At 49.8% G+C, this 22498-nt stretch overlaps 1 protein-coding gene across 1 annotated transcript in view; it reads left to right on the top strand.

Moving 5' to 3' along the window:
• Positions 1-715: 715 nt before the first annotated feature.
• The window catches only part of CTBP2 (C-terminal binding protein 2), a 110708-nt gene continuing 88925 nt past the window's right edge, over positions 716-22498 (top strand). The window contains exon 1 of the mRNA XM_048946389.1: positions 716-975. The gene's annotated coding sequence lies outside the window, so the exon portion shown is untranslated. The remainder of the gene's footprint in view (positions 976-22498) is intronic.

The following is a 22498-nucleotide window of genomic DNA, read 5'->3' as shown; positions in this document are numbered from 1 at the left end:
GTGCGTGGTGGGCACGTGTGGCTGCCCCTCCATCCTTTGGCTGTTCCTGGTGGCCTTTATTCCCCACCCACCCATCCGTCCGTCCATCCCAAACTGCTGGCGCTGCACACGGGGCGATGCTGAGGGCGTTGGGCCACGCGGGCAGCATACAAAGAGAGCGTCGGGGCCGCTCTTGGTGCCCCCCGGCCCGGGGCAGCGCTGGGACCGGGCGGTGCGGAGCTCCCGCGGGAGGCGGAACAAAGGCGGCCGGCGCCGGGCGCAACAGGCGCGGAACCCCGCGGAGCTCCGGGGGCGGTGCGGATCCCCCCCCCCCCCCGCTCCTCCAGGCGGCTCCCACCCCCCTCTCTCGCTGCGTCTGTTTGTACTTTAGCTGATCCACTAATCCCTCGAGAGAGCCTATTTGTAGTGAAGAGTATCTATAGGGGGCGAGGCTGGTCCATGTGGGTTTGTGTCATTGGTTTGCGAGGAGAGACCCCGCCTATTGCCAAAAAAAAAAAAAAAAAAAAAAAAGCAAAGAAAAAAAAAGAGGAAAAAAAAAAAAAAAAGAAAAAAAAAAGCAAAGCAGCGAGAGCCCCTACCTCTCCCTGCCTGCGCACCCAGCGAGGAGCGCTCCGCCCAGCGCCGCCCGGGCACTTTTTCGCTTGAAAAAAAAAAAAAGAAGAAAAAAAAAAAGGAAAAAAGCCGCCGACCCTCCCCCAAGTTGCAGTTCGCATCCTCCCGATCCTCCCGATCCTCCCGCTGCCGCTGGGCGCCGCGCCGGGCTCCGCTGCCCCCGTCCGCTCCCGGCGCGGCGGCGGCGGGCGGAGCGGCGCGGGGGGAGGCTTAAGTTTTTGTGCGGGGCTCGCGGGTGGCACTGAAGGTGGATCTCCGGCAGCGCAGCCCGGCGGCGGCGGAGGCGGGCAGGGATGCGGCGCTGAGGCGGTGCGGTGCGCTGCGGGGCTGCCGGCGGCCGGGCCGGGCCGAGCCGGGCGGCAGGTAAGCGCTGCGGGCACGGCCGCGGGGCGGGGGGGAAAGCAGCGCTCCGGCCGCGTCCCCGCGACCTCCTCTCCGCCGGGCCGAGCTCGGGGCCGTCCCCGCGGAGCCGCCGCCCGTCCGGCACGGCCCGGCCCGGCCCTCGTTCCGCGGCCCCGCGGCGGGGTGAAGCCGAGTCTTTTGTTGTGCCGGGCCCGCATTGTTTACCGGGGGCCGAGCGGCGCGGAGCGCATCTGCGGCAGGGCGGAAAGTTTGGGCGCGGGGAGCGGGCGGGGGGACGGAACGGAACGGAGCCCGGCGTGCGTGTGGCGGAACGGCGGCACAGCTCCGCGCTCCGCTTCGCCCTCGCATTTCCCATTTATTTTTCTTTTTTCTTTCTTTCTTTTTTTTTATATTCATTTTCGCTTCTTTTTTTTTTTATTTTTCAATTTCTGATATTTTTTCCTTTTTTTTCTTTTTAAATCTCGCTGCTTTTAATTCTGTACCCTTTCGCCATGCTGACCGTTTTATTCCTACACTCACTTTATTCTTTTTTATTATTTCATTATTTCATTTTACCTCTCGGTGCGCGCTTTCCCCATTGCTCCCATCTTAATTTATTTTCTTCCACCTCCCCCTCCTCTTCCCTTCTCCCCCCCCCCCCCGCCCCCTCCAACCCCCCCGTACTTCCCGTTGGCAGCACGCTGGCTGTTCGGTGCCCGCAGGCAGCGCCGGGCACTGCGTGGCCGCGCCTCTCCCCGCTCTCAGCTCCCATCCCTTATAGGAGCGGCACCCCGGCCGCAGCCCCCCGCCCACCCCCCGGCTCCCTCGGGATTACCGCTCCGAGCCGCGGCTTTGCACAAAAAAACTTCCTGCGAGGGGGGAGCTCAGCCTTTGTGCGGCCCCGGGGCGAAGCAGAGCTGCGGGGAGCGGGTCCGGGAGTGCGAGATGGAGAGCTCCAAGTGGGAGAAGTGCTCGCTGCCCTCCAGACGCTCGGCGCTTCCCGTGCGTTGCGCGCCGCGGTTGTCCGGAGCTCTAATTGTAGCGCTGTAATCATTTCCACTTGATTAAGTGTACCGTGGGCACGGCGCTGGAAACCCCCACGGCTGCGGCACGGGGGATGCGTGGCGTGACGCTTTAATCCCGTGCCTTGGAAGCTATGAGAAAAGCAGGAGGAACGCGAGCCGGGCATAAAGAACTGTTGTTTTGTACAGATGGTGGCTCGGTGCCGCGAGTGGGACCGCGCCGACTGCCCGGATCGGGGGAAAAAGGCACATAGTTCGGAGTTTGTTTAAACGGAGCCAATGGAATAATGCCGGCCGAGATGCCGGGTGACAAAATGCTTTTGTTCCCGTTTGCTGCGGTGCGTGCGGGCGCAGACCTGCTTTAGCATTCCTTGAAGGTCTCTTTAGCGAGGAAAATTGGAGATGGTCTCATTATGGGGGAGTGTGTGCGGAATGCTATGAGGTCTTTATGGATTCAGAAGTGATTGTTGAGTCGCAGACGTTTCAATTACACATCTGGTAGTAAAAAAAAAAATAATAATAATACTTATTTGTGGCTGTGTGCTCTGTGCTTTCCACGAGGGTGGTTTGTCCCCGTGCTTCAGGGTGAGTTTGTCCACAGGGCTCGGAGCTGAGGTGGTGTTGTTTGCATGGCAAAACTTTGTGCTGCTGCAAAAGCGGTGGTGTGTGGAACATTGGGGGTGGGAAGTGGGGTGGTGTGAGCAGCAGGCTGTGAGCAATGGGCTGTGCCTTGCAGAGCTGCTTGTGTCCGGGTATGGGGCACAACTGGGAGCATCCAGCCGGGCCCACAGCTGTAACCATAGAGCTGCAGCCCCGCTGTGCCCCAGCACAGAGCTGGAAGGCACAGCTGCACCCCTCTGCTCCTCACGCTTCCCCAAACAGGAAAATGCTTAAAGCAGTTTCCCAGTAGTGAAAAGTGCCATCTGTAACGCTGTCGGCTCGGTGCGTCACCGGGTTCCAGTGCTCATCATCCTCCTGGTGGGGAGGACATCGGCCTTGGAGAGCAGTGTGAGGGATGGGTTGGGAGCAGTGCATGCAAACCTTCAGCTGGGAGATCCTGTGTGCTGTCAGCTGGCTGCGGTGCAGGCGGAGCTGCTGGAGCTCTGCTGGCTCTGGGATGCACACAGTGAGCTAAAGTTGGGGCTGCGCCTGCCCAGAGTTTGGAGAAAAGTGGGTGAATTCCCACTGGAAGTGCACAGGTTGTTCTCTGAGTGCTGCTTGGAGCTGTGAGGATGGGAAGTGGCTTCGTGTTGAAGCAGAAGAAACGGGAAAGCTCCTCTGAAAGCAGCACTGCTGATGATCTGTGAGCGTTTTGTTAAAATCTGCTGTCATACAAAGTCTGATAGGTGTCACATTTACTCTTCGCAGAGGATGCAGTGAGGATTCCCTGGCTCTATGTTCTGGCTGGGGATGGGGGGTGAGAGCAAAGCAGAGCTGCTATGAGGAGCTCCTCAGATCACAGCGGTTGCACCTGCAGTAGAAGTTTGGGGGCTTTCAGCATACAGAGCTGCTGCAGCCCCCCATACTCAACTCACCCACACTGTGACCCGGCACACTGCCCGGGGCTGAGGGCTCGCCCCACTCCAGGGGTGCTGGGGTCTCATTCCCTGGTGCTCTTCTCACCCCTGTGCCCCCTCCTTGTGCCCCCCGTGTTTGGGTTTTGCTCCTTCTGACCATGAAAATAGAGACCAGTTGTAGGTGTAAGGATGAATAACAACATGCACGTCCCTTGCCTGCTGAGGATGGGGATGCCAAACTTTGCAGTACTCTCTGCTTTTGCTTGCCCACCCCGCTGAGCAGCCCCAGCCCTTGGCACCTCCAGCCCACACCAGGAGTGCCCTGCTGACATCTGCTGTGATGTCAGCAGAAGTTTTTGGTTGCTGCTGCTGTTAATTCAGTGATCGATGCTGCTTCCCCAGCATGCCCCCATTTGCACCCTGTGCATTGATGGTGTAGGAGCCAGGAGTTGTTTCCATGGGATTAACCATCTGCTCTTTAATTATTATTACTATTATTATTATTATTTTCCTATTTGGGCTGTTAATCCTGGGGAGATGTTGTGTTTGGGCAGCGGGGGGCTGAGATGGCAAAGGGAGAGCGGAGCCTTTCCCAGAGGAGAGGCTCTGGACAGGGAGAGCAGTGGGAACCTTCTGGCAAACTTGGTGTGTTTGTTTTGTTTTTTTCCTCTGGGTTGTGTTATTGGTAACGTCCATGGGATTAAAACCCCAACAGCTGGAACAGCAGGAGGGGAAAAACGCACGATGGGGAGAGGCGGTGTAACTCTACATCCACATCCATGTGTCCCCCCACCGAGGGTGGGTGCAGGGGGAAGTGTGGGGAAAGCCACCTCTGCCAGAAGAAGGAGGGTTCCTTTCCATCACAGCAGAATATCTCTGGCAGCACGTGGTGATGCCAAAGCCTGCTTTCTGTCTGGAGGTTGGCTTTGGGTAGTTCTGCCTCGCTCTTCAGATGCGCCGTGGTCTGGGTGGATCTTGGCACGGGTGAGAGCAAGCGCTGCTCTGGGACTTCACAGCAAACTGCCAATAAAAACCCAGTGAATTCAAAGAGATCAGTAGCAGGTTTTAATTATTAATGAGTTCTGCTCCTCCAGCTCTATCAGGCAGTAATTTGGTGTGTGCTTTAAGCCAACAAAACCCAGCAGTCCTACTGCAAGCAGCTCCCTTCTGGGCTTTCTTACTCATCGTTTGCATGGGGCACAAAGGATTGGAGTGCTGGAAGTTGCACTTAAGTTGTGGCACTCAGTGAGTCTCTGGGTGAAACTATTTCAGTTCAGTGCATGGGAAAATTTTTTTGCCAGCTTTTGTGATTTGAAGTTGCCTGCAGTTTCATGATCATAGAGAATCATAGAATCACTCAGGTTGGAAAAGACCTTGAAGATCATCGAGTCCAACCACAACCTAACCAAACTACCCTTATAACCCTCCGCTAAGTCACGTCCCTGAGCACCACATCCAAATGGTTTTTAAGCACATCCAGGGATGGTGACTCAACCACCTCCCTGCGCAGCCCATTCCAGTGTTTAACAACCCCTTCTGTAAGGAAGTTTTCCTGATATCCAACCTAAACTCAACCTGGTGCAACTTAAGGCCATTTCCTTTTGTGCAATGAGTGACCTGGGGCAAGCTTCAAACTGAGGGTAAAGGGCTCCATGAGGAGCATAGCAGAGTACCAGTGCTGATTTCAGCTTTACCCCTTGGCAGCAACGATAACAGGTTTTCTCAGGTGAAATACCTGCGCTGCCCACGGTCCCAGAAGGAAGCAGGGCTCTGTGTTCAGGAGGGGCTGTGCAGTGTGCTGGGCTGAGCTGCTGTGCGGGATGCGGAGCGGCAGCAGCCTTCAGGGGGCAGCAGGGTGGTGTTCCAGGGTTGTGGTTAGCCAAAAGTTCAATCCATTCTTTGCCTTTGTACTTTCTCAGCATCGTTGTGTGCAGGTTCCTGCCCCACCTGTGCTTGTTTCCAAAGGATTTCACCCAAAGGAATGGGTGGTGATGGGCAGGAGTCAGAGTGTGGTGGGGGAGGTAAAGGAGTGCAGGGAGAAGCTGTTGCCGGTAGTGATGAGAACAACAAGCAGCTTCTCTAACACATCAGCTGTGGAACTAGGTTATGGGATGAGGTTGGTGGAAAAGACCAAATATTACCTTTTGTTGATGGGTGATATGTGTAATCCCGTTATGTCCCTGCTACAAGTGAATGCTGAACAGCAGCTGGAGCTCAGTAAGAGGTCTCTGGAAGCAGGGATGAGTGCCCATGTTCCTCCAACAGCCGGAGCAGCGGGAGCTCCCAGCAGGCTGCAGCAGCAAGCACTGTGTGTAGGATGGGAGAGGAGAAAACAGGACGGACTGAATCATCCTGACCTCTGAGGCCAGGCACAGGGCTCACTTGATGCCTGTGGGACCACTTTGTGATGGAGGGAAGGTCAGCGACACGCTTCATCTCTATCTGCATGAGTTTAGGGACATCAGATCCTTTGCAGTTAACTTTTTTTTTTCCACTTAAAGAGCTGTTGAGAAAGGTGAGCATTTTGTTCAACCGAAATTCTGAAAGAAGTTCAGCTTCCTGCAGCACTGTTGTTTTTGCTGGGGGTGAGAGGAGTGACTGCAGGCTGGAGGAGATGTGTGTCCCTGTCCCCATCCCCAGTGTCCCAGGACACAGTGGCCTTCTCAAAGGCCCTCAGGGTGCTGCCAGGTGAGCGATGAGGCTTTGCAGCCAGGAGTTCAGGAGCTCGATCCGCTTCGCTTAGCCAGAGTGTTGGAAGGTAAATTGATTAAGGCAATTAGCGTTGTCATGGGGAAAATAAATTGAATGAAAAAGAGCTCTTGGGTCTAGCAGGTGGAGTTTTAACAAGATCCAGTAGCTGGAAGGTGGAGCGAGAGGAGGGCTGGAATTAAGGTCCACAGCTTGCTGCTGAAGGTGACGGATGCTGGAAGGGCCCGCAGAAGATGCTGGTAGTTCCTCTGCCTTTGTAAAGGCTGAATTCAGGAGTGCTCATTTATTGAAGCGAGGGAAGCTCGAACAGGGATTAATTAGCAAGTTACCATGCAGTGTGCTGAACAGGGATTAATTTAGGTAAGCTGCCATGCTGTGTGTTAGGCTGGAAAATCTCAGTGGTTTCTTTTGGCCTCAAAATCTGTGCAATCCATGGAAGCCCACCATTTAAATAAGAGCACCCAGGTGTTTGCAGATCCCAGGGGCTGGTGCTGTAGTTCTCCTTCAGGAGGATGGGTTGCAGAGGGGAGACCTCTGTCTGAAGGTGGAGTTCTCAGGCTGTGCCCTTTGGAGCATTGAGTCTTAGGATCACTGAGTGGTTTGGGTTGGAAGGAGCCCGTGGAGGTCACCTCCTGCAATCCCCTGCAGGGGTTTTATTTCTCACTGTTTCTTTATAAATTCCCTGTGCCCATCACAGTATCTCCTGTGCCAGCACCATGTACATAGCACTTAATGAAGAGGTGAGCCAGGGCCACATTAGCCCCAGCTGTGGCTGGTAGTTGGGTCAGGTGTGGGTGCATTGAGGCAGAAGGAGGAAATGAAGGAGGGTTGCTTATTTTCATTGTGTGCTTTATCTGCTTGTACAGAATTCACTCACACTATCTCCTCTGGGTGGCTGTGGCACTTCCAGAATAAGGCCAGCCCTGGTGGGAGCCTTCTTAGTGGGGAACCACCAATGAGAGCACAAACAACTGATCAAAACAGGTCAAAGCCAGGTTTGGCAAGCAATTATGCACTGCTCGTGTTGTGCTGGAACGCAGCAGTGTGTTTGCATGCAGTTTTGTTGTAGAGACCAAGCACAAGGAAGGAGCAAGCAGAGCTCAAAGCAGAGAGCTGCAAGTTATGGTTTATATGCACGGTTGTTTCTATTAGGATGAAGATGGGAGGATCTGGGGGTTCTGCCATGTTTCGTGTGTGCAGTGTGGTTCCTGCAATGTCCAGCAGTGCTCCCTTCCATCAGCGCTTTGTGCTAGCGAGCATTGCTGGTAAGAATGACGAGTGCATCATCAAGCAATGAACTTAGCTTTATTTCAGGCAGGAATGTGCGGCACAGTGCATGCACACGGTGCTCCACTTGCCCTCTTGGAGGTGAGTTTTCAAATGCTCCTGTCCAATTCATCCACCCGTGGCGGTGTGCCTGCATCCTCCCCGCGTTTGGCTTTGTGTGATGCAGTGTAAGCAAACCAACAGGCTGTTAATCTCATTACTCAAACAAATGAAGTAAACCTTTAAGGCACTTAAAACACGCCTGTGTGTGTCGGCCGGTGCAGAGCTGTGGGGCAGCAGCATGGAGGTGGAGGCATTGGAGCAGCCAGAGAGCTTTCTGTTGGCTTCCTATTGCTTTTGGCTCTTGGTTAGGAGCAGAAAGGACCAAACAACGTCTGTAACAGCGAGAGCACCTGGCTATTTTCACACAGATCTCTTAATGGAGATTAAACACAAAATAAAGCAGGATGCATCAACAGCGATATTCCCATAAGCAATATTGTAACTTGCAGGCAGTGTAATTATATTTTGTACACTTGCCAATTAAGCAGTAATGCTTTAGAGAAAAATTACTTTCAAGAGATGGAAGAAAAGTATCGCAGCAAATCAAATAAAATATACATGTATTAGAGTGCTTTGTGTACGCCATTGAAATGTTAAGGTTTCCTGCTGTGCTCCAGGAACACCTCGTTGGTGTGCTGATGCTGCAGGCTTGCAGCTTTTTGGCTGGAAAGGGGCAGAGAGGTGGAAGGGTGTAATGAACCAACTGCTTTCTGGATAGCCACGTGGAACTGAATGCAAAGGCACTGCTGTCCACCTGCTGGCCAGGCTCCAAGCAGGGCTCCCCAGTGCCGTCCTTGGGTAGACTGGGTTCCTTCTGCCACTTCTGAGGAGTTTCCCCGTGATGACAACCAGCCTTTATTTTTCAGCTCGTGCACTCGTTGCCTTGAAAACTCTACCGTGAGTTGCACTCATACAGAGGCGTGGGGTGGTTTATTTTCACTGCCCGGCGCTGCTGTGAGTTCCACCCCTGAGCCCATGGCACACCTCGTGCCATCCGCGCTCCGAGCCGCTCTCCCTCCCACCTGCCCACACCTCAGTGGTGCTTTTAATTGGAGGAGAAATAAACAAAGGTATGTTCTGAGTGTAAGGAGGTGATTATCACAACGGGGTGATTGCATTTTGGTACTTGATTTGATTTGTTAGCTGGGAGATTAGTCTAAAAGCAGAGAAGGAAATGAATGCATTGTTGACTGCAGGAAGTTACTTACGAGATTTTTCCTTATGTTTAAAGGAATTCCCCCTGTGACTTAAGTAGCAGTGCAATTTATGGCCTTTCACGTTGGATAGCTAAATAAATAAACAGAATAAAGGCAGCGAGAATAAAAAGAAGTGGTGTCGGGTTTGGGGGTGTTAAGTTTCTGTTGTGGAATGCAGGAAGGGGTTGCTTTCCAAGGCCGGAGCAAACAGATCAACAACAATAAGGCATGGTGTATAAAACTGGTGCGAGTGCTGGAAGGCACTGTTCACAGCTCCTGCTTTGCTTTGAATGCCCCCAGCCTCTAAAGCCAGCCAAGCTCTCTGATCTTCCATCCGTTGATGATGGTTTTGTGAAAAAGTGGCTCCTTATGTAAAATGGAACAGCGCAGTGAGCACAGGACCCAGCTCCTGCAGGCACGGCTCCGAGCCGTTCGGGTAGGTTTCGTTTCTGGAAACCCATCCTATGGGTTTCGTACTTTTTCCTTTGCAGTGATTTGTGATTGGGATTGATGCTGTCATGGCTGATGCGGCTGGATGGGGGGATCTGGCAGGTCTTTGCCATCCATGTTCCCTTCAACAAACACTACGAAAGCTCAGCTCTGTAGACTGAAGGAATTTGTGGGACCGTGTTCCATCCGTCAGTGAGGACAGAGGCTCCCAAACCTGAGATGGTCCCATTTCAGCTCTTTTGTTGTTCCTGTGTTTGCGTATCACTGCGTATGGAAGTGATGAGGAAAGCAGAGAAACAGCCAAACTTTGAGTTCGTTATTATCCCCACAGGACTGTCAGTCGAGGAGTGCTTCCCAGGCGTGAGGAACGGGAATGAAGCTGCCCTGCCTCTGCTGGCAGAAGGATGCATTTACTTGTGGGGCTTGGAAAAATGACTTGGGCCCTGAACAAGATGGAAAAGGCGCTGTGCTGTCAGGTGCTGAGTGCTCTCACCTTGGAACATGGTGCTCAACCAACCTTTTGCTCCTGTTCCAGTGGAGCCTCCCGTGTGTGGGGTTGGGTTCCAAGGGGAGGGCAGCGTGGTGGACATCAGCATCTCCTGCAGTCACCCAGTGGTGTGAGCTGTAGGGAAGGCAGTAATTTAGGGGGAACAGTAGGATTTCTGATGGGTGCAACAGTGACTTATTTTGCATCCTTGAGAAACCTGTGAACAGCGATGCGCTCGACTGCAGCTGTATTAAACTTCAGTGGTTTTATTTAAACTGCATTTATTACACCCGTCATCAGTGTTGTATCAGCAGAGTGCATTGGAAGAGCTCGACCCTCAGTAGATCCATAAAATGAAGAGTAGCCGTTCACTGGGAGATTACGCATTGATATTTATAGATCCTTCAGACTGAGAGATGATTCTGTCTCCACTCCAGTGTGTGTGAAGATGTTTTGTCAAGCAGCACCGCCGGCACACTGCAGCATCAGAGCTTGGGAATAGTGCTGACTGAGGGGAGCTGCAGCCATCATTCAGCGTGAGGATGGCTGTGTTAAGGCAGTAGGGCAGCAGAGCCATGCTTCAGCAGGCTGGGGAAGCTTGCAGAAGTCTTCAGCCTGTTGTGGCGGGTGGTTGAGGGAAGGATGAGGCAGGGGGCAGCTCGGTTTGTTGGCCCTGGAGGCTGGATTCACGTGGTGGAGGGGAGTGGGCAGGTGTGAGCAGGAGGGGAGAGCATCATTTGGCTCCTGCAGCCCTCAGGGTGCTGGGATGGCCTCGCTGTGCTCCGTCCTTCATTGCATTGCGTTCATTTATGGCCAGATAACAAATGTCTTGTACAAATCTGCCTCAAAATGCTGATTGCCATCCTGGCTGTTTTCAGGCAGGCTTCATTTGGACTCTGTTTGCAGTGTGCTCAGCATTGACCGCTGCAGCAGGTGGGTTTGTGTCCCCATTGCCTGCCACTGACATGCCTTCTGCAGTGCTAATGCTCCCGTCAGTAATTTCTTGGTGCTAAGTACAGAGTGTGAGCTGTAAGTAAGCCCCTATTGGTAGTGATCGTGATTGATGTTGCGATGGCCGTGCTATAATTTGCTGTGTTATGCACCAGAAAGTTGAGAGCATTAGGATAAAGTCTTTCAATAACGTGCAACAAATTCTCATCATCAAGGAGCAGCCGTTGTATACATTCTGTTGAGTAATTATAGAGTACAAAGAAGATTTGATATAGGAGCTGTGGCTTAATCTCCTGCACTTCATTACATTTTCCCCGTGGTGGTAGCGAGGAATGGGAGGTATATTTTATTTTCCAATTTGAGTATGCTTGCTCAGGATGGCCTCGCTCTTAATGTTGCTTCACGGGGGAGAATTTACAGTGGGGGTTTCCATTAGCGCTAATGAGAGTTATGCCCATGCAATTCACTGGCCTGGTGACAGGGGAGGAGAAAGAATAAATAAATTCTATGCCTTCTGAAGAAATAAGATGACCCTAAAATGTCCGGTGTGTCAGCAGGGAGTGACCGAGAGCAGGAGCTGCAGTGGTTGCTGCTCTTTAACATCCACTGGTAGCTGACAGGGTTTTCCACTGTTCCTCTGTTCTTTGAACAAAGAGGAAAAGGGGGTAAAATGTATTTTAATTGGGAGGAGTAGGACAAGGGGGAATGGTTTTAAACTGAGACAGGGGAGGTTTGGGTTGGATATGAGGAGGAGGTTTTTCAGCCAGGGGGTGGTGAGGCAGTGGCACAGGTTGCCCAAGGAGGCTGTGGATGCCCCATCCCTGCAGGCATTCAAGGCCAGGCTGGATGTGGCTCTGGGCAGCCTGGGCTGCTGGTTGGTGACCTGCACACAGCAGGGGGTTGGAGCTGGATGAGCATCGTGGTCCTTTTCAACCTAGGCCATTCTATGGTTCTTTGAATAAGTGACCTCAGGACAGATGCTGTGATTGTAAAGCAGAGCATACAGGTCGCTAACATGAAGTTGTCTGAAATGGGTTGCAGTAGGTTTTTCTTCAGGCTTGTGATTAACACACTCTTCCATTTAAAGCCATTAGGTGCAGTTCCGTGCTTGATTTAAAGTAAGTGCAGTTCATATTTTGGGTTATAAATCTCAGCCATGCAGTAAGGAATCAGCCAAAAGCTCAATCCCTGGTGTAAGACAAGCTCGGGTTCCTGCTGGTCTCCCTGCAAAGCAGGGCAGGTTCTCTCCCGCAGCCCGGCTCTGCTGGTTGTGTGGTGGAATTAGAGCGAGCGCGGCGTTCATGTGAGCTGTTGTGACACATCTTTTGTACGGGAGCCTCTCGGAAGGGAGCGTGGAGAGGGCTATACTTAATCAGTATAAATGTCAGTAGCATATTTTAATAAATTCTTGATTTTGCTTGGACTGTTTGCAATTGCATATTTAAAAGGAATCTGCCATCCCCTTTCGAAGGTATGTGACATTTAAAAGATCTGTAAAGAAGATTGGTTTGACAGCTTCAAATTACATTTGAAAGAGTTTTTTCCTTTCAAAACAGAAAATGAATACTTCCTATTCTAAATGTCACTGCAAAGGCATAAACATGTTTAATCAAATTATATATTTAATTTATGTAAAATGTAATTTTTTATTCATGCAAGAGGCTCACTTGTTACGTTTTTGCCATCTCCAAAGCTCTGCGAAGTTGGTGAACTGCTGAATCTCCTGAATAAATCATTGCACGGCGGTTCTTCAGATTCTTTCAGGATTAGCCCTCGGCTTACTGTTGGCTCTGCTCACTTCCAGGTCTTTGTGTTGTGGGGCGAGCTGTGATGGTGCTGGTGGGATGCTGGGCAGCTGGGCTGGTGGTGGAGGAGCACTGGAGGTTATCACCTGCAGCACTGCTATGGGGCTGGGAGGCTGCTGACCATGGCTGATGTTCTTTGGGTGCTCATCTCACGTTGAGCTCAAGTCTCTGTGATGGAGCTGCTGGGCCAAACCTGTGAGAGCTCTCCTGGGGAAGCGACCGTGCATATTGGAAGGGGGGTTGAAACTGGATGGTCGCTGTGGTACTTTTCAACCCAGGCTGTTCTGTGATTCTATGATTCTACATCTGAAACAGCCCAGAGGGTCAGGAGCTCCCAGCAGGGCTGCTGCCGTTTCAGTGCTCCCTGTGCAAGCTCTCTGGAGCTCCCTTGGCTGCTCATCTCTGCCTCCACCACCAACCCTCACTGCTGGAGCTGCCAGTAGCCCAGCATTTGCACTCCGGCTGCCTTCGAGGGCAGGCTGCTTTTCGAGAAGGAACACTGAGCACTGATGGGTGAGCCCCGAGAGGAAAAGCCTCCTTTGTGCAGACTTGTGGCATCAGGCCGTGTCACTGGGCTGGGATGGATGGGTGTCTTGGGGCTTGGGCTTTCTCGCTAAGAGAGAAGGCAACGAAAAAATAATCATTGTCAATAAAGCAAAACCAGGGAATTCAGCTCTTTCACCTTATTTCTGTTTTACTGCCTGCAAGTTTTATGTGTTTGCTGAGCAGATACAGGTGTGGAACTTGTACTTGTCCCCAGCAAGGCCAGAAGTGTTAGGTAATATCTTCCCGGGTGTGAACGTAGAAGGGCTTGGCAAACCTTTGAGCATGCCCTTTCCTTGTGCATCTGTTTCAGGATGACTGGGCAGCCTGTGGAATTGCTCTGGCAGGATGCTGTCAAGGCTCTGAGAGCCAAGGAGCAGCAAAGAGCAAGATTGTGTTCCTGCAGGTTCCCTGTGCAGGAGGAAGGGAAGAGCTGCCCCTGCACGTCACTGCTCCTTGGCTCAGTCCGAGGCTGACAGTGGGGCATCTTGTGCTGACGCTGATTGAAGAGAACTGTCTTGTTTTCTGCAGTGCCTTACACAGTCCCCTCCTTTCTGTGTCTTAACCTCATCAGTGACAGTGATTAGTAATTGTGATTTAGGTACTCACCTACCAGGATGAAGCTGTGGCACCAGGAGTTAAGCAAAGTTTAGGGTACTCGCATATGTGCTGCTGGTTAGAGCTGACCCATGCTACAGTCCTTACATAAATCCACCATCTGAGGGTCAGAAGGGCTTCATATGAGGTAGGTCAAGATCTCACAGACTCCTGAAACTTCTCCTTCCCTTCACGTTCCTGTGAAGTGCGTTTGCTTGCATACATTTATTCCTGTAGGGGACGGCCAAGCCAAAGCAATTCGGGAGGGGATCTTGTATGCAAAGACCCCAATCCTGGAGCTGACCAGAATCTGCTCCATGTAGATGTGGTGAATGTGGCGCTCTGGCCATCAGGCTCCCTTCCAGAAGAGCTCTCCTTGGGTTTTTCTGGAAGAGTTTGGGTCTTTCAGCTGTATGGTGTTGTTTTTGCTTACAGAGAGGTTGAGTGAATGAACTGATATTGACAGAGCTATAATTTAGGCAATTAGTCAGCTGACGCGTGTACTGAAAAGGACAGAGACTGTTTCCTTCCTGGTTTGCTGTTTCCTTAGGAGGGAGAATGTATCTGAACAAAGACCCACGGGAACTTGGGGGTCACAGGTAGCTAAAAGCAGTTGGAAAAGATCTCTAAGCTCATCTGGTCCAACCACCAACCCAGTGCATCTTTGTGGACCTCACAGGGTGTCTTTCCAAGCCCTCCTTACTCACTGTGTTGGCCTGATGTTGGAATAGCACCAGAGAAAGAAGTTTATTTTCTTGCACTTGCTGGTGTAAAATCTCCCCTCCTTATCCTGACTTACTCCTGCCCTGGACTGAAAAGCACAGGCAGGCTGATGGACCCATGTGGCGGGTCTGAAAGTGTTCAGGAGGGTTTGTCCTCCAGCTTTATGCCAAGCACCACCTGTGGCTTGAGCTGGGCAGAATAGTCTGAATCAGAGGTACAGCTTATATTTGTGTTTTATTTTTTTCTTAAAAAGGAAAGCCTTGAAAATATTCCCTGCCATATTCAAGTTCAAGCACGGTAGATTGTGCTTGAACTATACTGGATTCTGCTGTAGCAGATTGGTGTAGAGATTGTGAAAGACAGAAAGCAGTAAACAGTGCAGATTTGCAATGTATTCCTCCTTTATGGTTTAGGGGAATGCACGATCTATAGTTTTTTTTATTATCCATTTCAGCATGAAATATACTGCAACGTTAAGTTGTATATTTCCATTGAAATATATGGCAGGAATAAAATTGCAGACAAAAAGTAACTTATTTGATGTTCCGTGTAGTTGTTGCCGTGCTGTTAAAATAACACAGTGACTGCTGAGCTGATAGGAGACCAAGAGGATGCGGAGTCAGTGGGATTTTCTGAGGAGCCCTGCACCCCAAACTGCAAGAACAGGGGCTGTCCTGAGCTGTCACCATCCTGAGAACTTCATTTTCTGGGTAAAAGAAGCCACCCTGCTCCTCCCCAGGGAAAATCTCCTTGCAGTGCATTTTGGCAAAGCGTAACGTTGAATATTTGTTTTCACCCTGTGTGCTCTGCTGTAGAGAGTTTAAATCTAAAATTAGAAGTAAGTGGAGGCAAACTGCAGTTAGTTAGATGAGCTAACGAGATTGCAGTAGATTGCTGTTCCGCACTGTACGCTGGCCAAACCCTTCATGTAGTGAGGTGTGGGATGGTCTCAATTGAGGCAGCCAGAATTATTTTAACTGGTACGTTATGTAATTTACCCATTAGTCCTAATTGCTGGCTCTCTCTTAAGCTTCCACTGACCCAGTGTCTACTATTAGTGGTCTCTTTTCCCTATCAGGATAAGCTCCTGCAATTGCCGTACTCGGTACAGAGCAGCCGAAATGCATCTCTCGTATCGTAGAGTAGAAAATAGCTGAAGGCAAAGGCGTCAAAAATGAGCAAAACCAGCACAGCTTTTCTCAGCAGTGTGATGTATTTCAGTGCTCCTAGAATCACAGAATGGCCTGGGTTGAAAAGGACCACGATGCTCATCCAGCTCCAACCCCCTGCTGTGTGCAGGTCACCAACCAGCAGCCCAGGCTGCCCAGAGCCACATCCAGCCTGGCCTTGAATGCCTGCAGAGATGGGGCATCCACAGCCTCCTTGGGCAACCTGTGCCAGTGCCTCACCACCCTCTGACTGAAAAAAAGTGTTGTGCATTTTTTCTGTGCCCCATGCATGCCCTGCACCATACATAAGCAGAACTTGTTCCCCAACACAGCTGGAAGCCGCCATCACCACAGCTCACCTTTGGTTGGTGGGCACCCACAGACTGCTCAGGGGTAGAGGAGGAGGTGCTGTGTGGTGGACAGCTGAGGTTCTTAGGCTGTATCTGCACTCCAGCTTGCATGTTGCAGCAGGCTCTCAGAGCCGTGCACAGTGACCCATCCCTGCTCCTGGGGATGTCAGCATGAGGCTCAGCCCAGACACCCGTCCTGCTGAGCCCCATGCTGTGCTGTAGCTACGAGCTGTTATTAAAAGGTGCTGGAGATAACAGCCGTAGCAATCCCTCAGCAATGTGGAATGACTTGATGGTAAATTACATTGTTCATCAAACAGAAAAATTGTTCATTTTTCCATCCATGCTGACAAATTTGGTTGTTTTTTTTTCCCTCAATGTTATTTCCTCAGTTTTCACCCTCGTATTTTACTTGCTATTTATAGTGTTACGTGTGTGCAACTTGAGACCAGCCAGTTTGAGGTGTTTTAATCTCAGATTTTCCATAAACATTCCTTCCTGCAGCGAGACCCCTGTGCACCACGTCTATGAGAACAGGCCCCTCCAGGCAGAGATTTTTCTAATTCCCTGAATATGAGGGGGAGAAGTTTATAATGAAGTGTCGAGAGGACCTTCAGCGTTAGTGTTGTGAGTTTGGCTATCTACAACCATGGTGAGAATTAGTTCTCAAGCATTTCACTGAATAGAGAGCAATTTTGCATTCGTACTTACTGTTTCTGTAGCTTATTTTCAAAGAAAAGCTGCTTTTGAATATTCAGATAGTTCTGCTGTGATAATGCACGCTTTCCAATTTTAAAACACCTCTTTCAGTATGAAGGATTACTGCAAAATAATCGATTCTGCTCAGATGTCTTCTATTAACCAGGTTTAATGTTTGCTGTAAGAGGCCTTGCGGAGTGATATTTCAGATGCACACGCAATAATGTGAAGCTATTAGGCATTTCCCCCATATGTTAATACTTAAAGGGTAGCCTGACAGGCATTAATGTTATTAAGGGGTTTGCAGGGGTGGGTGTTGTATTATTGCTGGGCATTGCTGCAATTACAGCAGTTGGGGGCTGAGCAGCCTGCTGTCCCTGCACTGCCACAGGGCTGGTGTGGGTTTGTGTTGTCTGTTGGGTGGGTGCAATTTGGGAAGCTCTGTACCTGGGAGCACTCCTGGTACTTTCAAGGAAAGGCTGGATGTTGCGTTGAGGGACATGGTTTAGTGGGAGCTATTGGGAATAGGTGAACGGTTGGACTGGGTGATCTTTTAGGTCTTTTCCAACCTTGGTGATTCTATGATTCTATGATTCTATACTTCCCTTCCCATCTGTGGTGATGCCTGGCGGGATGCAGAGAGCTGGGAAGTACCAGCAGTGCCTGCAGGGCTTGCATGGCCAGGCTGTCTGTTTGGGCTTTATGGCTGGACTTTATCGTTGGATTTGATGACATTGTGGTTGGTGTGATGGGTGGACTCGGTGATCTTGAAGGTCTTTTCCTTGGTGATTCTGCACTTGTTACTGAAGTAAGGGCACCCAGGGCAGGCACCTGTTTGCCAGCAGCAGCTGGTGATGGGTTTGCATGAGTGCTGGGTTGCACCCCACCTGCCTCTGAGCCCACTTTGGGCCAGCTGTGACACCTGTGGGGAAAGCCACGTGGGCAGAGATCCCAAACTCACCTGAACTTAATGCTGCTCCCACCTCTCTTGAGTTAATCTGTGAAGGCTCTGGCTGCAGTTGCTAGAACAGGACTGCATCTCTTCAGTCTGCTTTCAGCAGCACTTAAAAAACGTAAATTGAAAACAGTATAAGTGTGCATCTCATCCCAGGCTCTGCTTCTGCTCTGCCTGTGTGCTCCAGATGACCGCTTCTGGTAAGATGGGGATGCTGGAAGACAGTGATCCCAGAGCAGCTTTCCTGCACTACAGCATTATAGCAGCACGCAGGGCTGTGCTGGGACCTGTGGATGAGGTGCTGCCAGCAGCGCGCTCCCTGCCTTGCTTTCAGTGTTATCTTTTAGCTGGCATTTTCAGGGTCACCTGTCACTCCGGGTGATAGGCTGATGCTAAAAATCACTTAAGTAGCTTCACCCATTTAGAAAGCATCTCCTTTGTCTAAGATGGCTTTTAAAAGGTATTTCTCTCACAACTACTGCCTTAGTAGAAAAAAACAACAACAAAAAAAAACAACAAACAAAAAGAGTTCTGTTTCTCTAACTGACTAAAGAAGATTTGAAGAGCCAAGCTGCTGGCTCTGCTCTCCAGCCATGCCTGGCCAAAGGGCTGTGCTCACCTGGGTTCTGGCAACGAGCGTTCATCATTCATCCCTTCCACACCACTGCTTCCTCCTGCCCTCACCTCCCTGGCATGCTGTGAGCTGCCAGGCTGGAGGTGCAGCCCAAGACCTGATGGTTGGGTGCAGAACACAAGCCTTCAGGATGGGAAGTATCTGTGGTAAAGGAGCCCCCGGAAGGAAGGGTTTGCAGCAGGAGCTTGGTGAGATCTGGCTGCAAACAGCACTGTGCTGCCATAATGCTGTGTGAAATACTGTACCCTCCGATTATGTTTTAAGGAACAAAGTGCTGCAGCAAGCTGACAATTCCCCCTTGGTGTTTGCTCATCCCTTCTGAGCATGGTGGACTGTGGATAGCGCTGCAGTGGAAAGCAGGGTAGGGAAATTACAGAAATGGAAATTAGAGATCAGGAGAGGAGGATGAGCCATTTGTGGGGTGGCATCAGTGGAAAGGACAGCGTGGTGCCCGTTCCATCCCATGCCTCCCCGCTGCACCCTGGTGCTCTGCCACTCTGTGTCCTTTCTGGCTGTGCTGCTCAGCTGTTGGAATGGGGTCTAACAGAGCATCTCAGCTGATTGCACGGGGCTGGGAGGGTCGTGGTTCCATGGCTCCAGAATTGCAAAGGAGCTGGGCAGCGTGGTCACACCTCATGTAATGTATGGGAGCGCTGCTAAATGCATCACCTCGTTTCATATTGCATTTGCTGAGAAAGTGCAGTTTTATTGAACATTAGGATTGAATTCTTAACTGACAAATCAATTTTAGTAGTAAGTTAAAATGCCTGGTATTAATGAACAAATGCAACCATTAATCAGGGTTACAGTAGATTAACAGTTGTCAGCATTTATGCTAATAGTACTTACATACCGTGGGCTTTCCAATTGCACTCCTCGCTTCCTTCTTTTCCTAAACACGTGCAGCAGCTCTGCTTTACCCTTGGCCTTGTTTTCTCTGTTTTGTGGCTCATCTTTGGTGGTTCAGACCTGGCCAACGTGCGCAGCAGTGACCCAGTGTTGTGTATGACTTTTTTGCACGCTCAGTTTCACGTCAAAAGAGATGGAATGGAATGGGTCCGTTTGTTCTGTTGCTTGACTGTTTAATTTGAGCTGGTGTGCAGTGAAACCAAGACAAATGGAGTGTCTTCACTGAAACTATTTAACAGTCTCTGGCAGCTCCAGAAATCAGAATACAGTTAAATGAGTTTGGGAGGATGTAAAAGAAACTCCCTTCAGGATTCCCTTACCAAATTCATTTTGCTTTCAGTCTTTTATCCCAGTAAGGAGTTTTAAGCCAGCAAAGCAGAATTGTTGTTCAAAACCAGGCAGAATAGAAAAACGCCTTCATGGGTCTTTGGAGCATTTTCCTCCATCCATTTTGTTGGGATATGTTTCGGTTTGAAGCTGGGCTTTCCTAAAATCTTTTTAGCGCGGTCTTCAATTAGCTGATTGCTATAGATTACAGGCATACTTTGGATACCTCATCAAGCTGTCTAATAGCTGGATCGTATTGATTGTCCTTCAATTAATCACGTCCCATATTTTCATTTATCAAAACCAAAATACATGTAATTAACTCTGAAGTGATGTAGCTCACCGTAAAGTGGTTTTGCTGCTGCTGCAGAGATAGCTCAGTAAACGATACCAACTGGAAATGCAAGCTGGAATTAAATTAATGGTGTCGTGTCCATCACAGAATGTTAAGAACCTAAAAATGAATGATGGTTGAGGGGAATCTTTTGCGATGGCAGGTGCTGGTGTGTGTGTGTGTGTGCTTTCCTTCCATCCTGGTGACTTCCATTCTCCTTTTTGAACAGTGCCATTCAGTCTCTTTGAGAAGAGCAAGAAGCGCCCCTGGTTTCTTGCAGGTGGGGAAGGAGGATGAGGGGGGAGCAGGATGGGGAATGGCGGATTTATTTATTTCCATATCAACGTGTGAGTTTATAAACAGACTGTACTGAGTGACATTGTTTTGCTTTAAGAGCAACTTCATTAATTTGAATGTAATCTCTCCTTCCCCTGACGTTTGTATTGAAATTGGCTCAATGCACTTAATTCCGTGACAGACTGAATTGGGATAAATAATATACAATATCCCTGAACCAGCTTGCTTCAATTGGCATGATATTTATGAGCAGTGAGTTTCTGAATTGCTCATCATGGCTGAGACTTTAAGCTGCAATTTTATTCATAAACACAACTGTGTGTAAACAAGGAGAGCGTGGAGTATTTGTGTATGGGGCCATTCATCCTTCCAACTAGAATGGACATATTCTGTAAACGTAGGCTGGTTTTTTTTAGTGCATTGACTGTAATTAATGAGGAACTCATGCTTTTTTTTCCATTGAACCCTATGGTGAGGAATTCTGTTTCTGGAGCAGAGATGTTACCTGGGTTATCTCAGGACCTGTCACTGATCTGTTGATAGCTCTCAGGGCCCAGTGCGGTGCTTGAATTATCTCCTGTTATTTTTTGACAGCAGGGATAAACAGAAATCTAGAGTTTCCAATGTGATTCATTCAAATAATGGAACACGATGATGAAAACTAAAAAATACTCTTTTCTTTGAGTTGTTTTGCTTGATCCCCTCCGAGAGCAGTTGTGCTTTGTCAGTAGTGCTGTTTCACCACTGCTTTGGATTCCCTGCCTTCGGCACTTTGTTATCAGACATTAATATCTGCAACAGCAACCAATTATCTTGTAATTTTAACAAAGGCGTCAGAAAAGAGAAAGTGCTTGTTGGTTAGATGGCCATAAATACACGGATCACAAGAAAGAGCATTTACTTTTATTATGCAAAATAATGACTGTGTAACTGTTAATGGGATTTACTTCATAGGATGACAATTTGTACTTCTGCATGTCTATGGGAGAGCTTTCCCACCAGGCTGTTTTGACAGCTCTCTGTAATGATATAGGAGAGTGATGTGTCTAACGAAGTCTCCAAGAAAAATACCTGGTTTGCATTTCAGGACTTGTCACTCAGTGTGCTTTGCAGTGGGAGATAGCATGGGGAGATGCCTTCCTTTCCTCTCGGTCTGCCATTGCAGCCCCTAAAGAAGGCTCTGTGGGCAGTGCTCCCAGTGAGCAGTCTCCACATGGGGAGAACATTTGTTTTGCCAAGGCTGATGATACTGGGTTGGCTTTAGAGCACAGGATGTGTGGGAACGCATTGTTGTGTTCCCTGCTTTCGGTAATAAGGCCATTCCTGCAGGCATGGCCGTGTTGAAATGCCACCTGTGAATAGTGGTAGCCACCTTCTGTGGTAGCCACGTGGGCTGAGAGGGCTTTAAGCTATGGTTCCCTTTTTGGGGGAGGAGAACATCTGCAGAGCTGGTTCAGCACAGGCAGGAGATGGTGAGATCTTAATAGCTTGAATATCAGTATGATAGAAGGTGCGCCAATAGAAGCGACCCACGCACGTGTGAAATTACGACAGTTGGATGAACTTCAGTAAGTGAGATGTAGGTTGGTTTGGATTTCCATGTGGAAGCAAAACCAGTCAGAAGCAGGGAAGCACACTGGGTGCAGCTGGTGGTGGTGCTCTGGTACCTGCAGCATTGCAGCCGTGGTCCTCCATCCATCTGCACGCCGAGGTGGTGTGAGCTGTTGGCTGTGCATGGGGACCTCCTGCAAGTGCTGGTGTGGCACACACAGCCCTTGTGCAGCTCACCTCAGGATGCTGGGCTACTTTCAGGCATTTGGCTGCACGTTAATTAGTGCCATTAACTCCCAGGCCTGATTGTGGGAATTGTTTATGGGGACAAGAGATGGGTTTTGCAGAGTGGGAGCCTCCCCCCACCCTGATGGAATGCATCAGGTGCTCGCTGCCCAGCCAGCACCCATCTGGTTGGTGAGGGCAGCTTTGTTTGGGCAGTAATCCATTAGTAATTAATTAATTAACACCTGTAGAGGCTGTGATGGGTGCTGGAGCAGAAGCCCTTCTGCACCCTCCTGGCACAAAATTCACCCTGGTACCAATGGGCATCTCGCTGCATCTTCGTCCTGGTCTCACAGAGCAGCGGAGTTAAAGTGTGAAGTTTCTCTTTGTTGTTGTTTGTCTCTTCCTTTTCCTAAGCAAGCTTTTCTTCTCGGCTAATCCTCAGAAGCAGCCCAAGAAATGACATTTATGCATATTTCATAATGTGATTTCTGTAGGCATACGGAGCAAACAAATCAATTTCTCAGCAGCACGCTGTTTAAAAGAAACAGCAACAACCTGTGGGATAAGTTGCAGAAGCTGTTAAAATTAATTATAAATGGCAGAAGATATAACATTTTGGGGGAAAAGTGCTAATATGTGAAGAATAATAAACATTCAGGAGATGAAAAGGAGCTCTCTGTCATCTGATTATTTAAACTTCATATATTTATAAATATCGTAGCGCGTTAAAACAATGTACCGCTCGCTACCAACAGCACATTA

This window comes from Lagopus muta, chromosome 5, assembly GCF_023343835.1.
Source record: "Lagopus muta isolate bLagMut1 chromosome 5, bLagMut1 primary, whole genome shotgun sequence".
Taxonomy (NCBI): Eukaryota; Metazoa; Chordata; class Aves; order Galliformes; family Phasianidae; genus Lagopus; species Lagopus muta.
This window is presented reverse-complemented; position numbering and strand designations above follow the sequence as displayed.